Source organism: Empidonax traillii, unplaced genomic scaffold (genome assembly GCF_003031625.1).
Source record: "Empidonax traillii isolate 1590-97213 ecotype Southwest subspecies unplaced genomic scaffold, ASM303162v1 scaffold1833:size56924, whole genome shotgun sequence".
In the NCBI taxonomy this organism is placed as follows: domain Eukaryota; kingdom Metazoa; phylum Chordata; class Aves; order Passeriformes; family Tyrannidae; genus Empidonax; species Empidonax traillii.
In genome coordinates this window covers 16,641-18,172 of record NW_020957026.1, presented here as the reverse complement: position 1 = coordinate 18,172, position 1,532 = coordinate 16,641, and positions in this window count along the sequence as shown.

Here is a 1,532-nt window from a genome sequence, read left to right as displayed (position 1 = left end):
ATATTTTAGAAGCATTATTTGGAAAGGACTCTAGCAGTATTTGGAGATTTACACAAAGCAGCTTCATCAGGAGGCTTGAGAGCAACTCTGATGTGATGTAACACAGCTGTAATGCATCAAGGCCAGCCTGACAGCAGCTGGGATTCACAAATCTGCTCGTGGTCGCTGCTGGAATAAACAGGTGGGTCACGGTAACCCAGGGGCACCTGGATTTTTGGGAGGTTTTAACGGGGCTCCCATGAATGCCCCTTAGGGAAGCTGGGAGGTGTGGGGACAAATGGTCAGGTCCTGTTGCAGAAAAACAAGTGGTTAAGGGACAGGGATGTGGGATGGCATGTCCAGTTCTCACAAGCATTTGGATGACACCAGTGGGACTCCAACAGCATCCACACTGTGCAATGTTCTTAAAAATCAGGCTGCCAGAGCTCCAGGAGCGTTTGGACAACGCTCTGAGGGACAGGAGGGGATTATTGGGGTGTCCTGGGCAGGGCCAGGGGTTGCACTTGGATGATCCTTGTGGGTCCCTCCCAGCTCAGGATATTTTATGATTTTACGATTCTTTTTTCATACACATGTTCAAAGCTCGATGTGCTCTCGATATGATTAAGTTAATATTTAGTCATCTCTCTCCTGTAAGTATTGAAATGCAAATAACCTGCTCAGTCTGAAACGAGCAGAATTCACTTGGTTTATATGATCAAGACAATCTTCACAGTGAACAGATCGAGGAACACACCCTAAAAAGAGAAGCCATGCAATTCCTGATGCAGTAAAGCCTAGTCACGAATGGGTTATTTAGCTCAACTCTTAAATTATGGCAGTGCTTTCCCCCCCCCCCCCCGGTTTTTTTTTTAATCCCTAAACTCTCCCTGACAGATGGTCTCCTGCCTTTTAGTATCTCTAGTGATGGTGAGGCTAAAACCTTCCTTGGCAGCTTGTTCCGTGGCTGAACTTTTCTTAAAGCTGTAAAGGTTTGTTTGTACTTAAAACCTGAGTCCTCCCTCCTGCCATTTAGATTAATTTGTTCCAGTCCAGCTATACCCAGTTTCCCTAATCTTATCGTGTAGGTCTCCTTTTCAACCCTTCTCATTATTTTTTGTTATTCTCCTTTGAACTCTGCCAATTTATCTGTGTGCCTGAGATGAAATGCAGCCATCCAAATGAAATGGAACCAGTGCCAAGCACAGCAGAATAATTATCTCCACTGTTTTACGAGTGATGATCCCCTCGCCACAAATTTACACGGCTTTTGGCATTTTTTTTGTGAAGGCGTTATTTTGCTGGCTCATAGTCAGGACATCGTTTCCCGTGAATATGGAGCCTCTCTGAGGTCTCTCTGGTTCGTCAGGACTTCCCCCTTTTCTTTTTCTGCCACTTCAGTGGATGTAAAACACCTTTCTTCATTTTATAAACCCCCTCTCTGCAGCGCTGGGAAGATACAGAAATCCAGGAAAATGTCTTTTTCTGTAGCACTTTGTCCTTCAAATCAGTCAAGAATTGTAATAGGTTCCTTTTTTTTTTTTTTTTTTTTT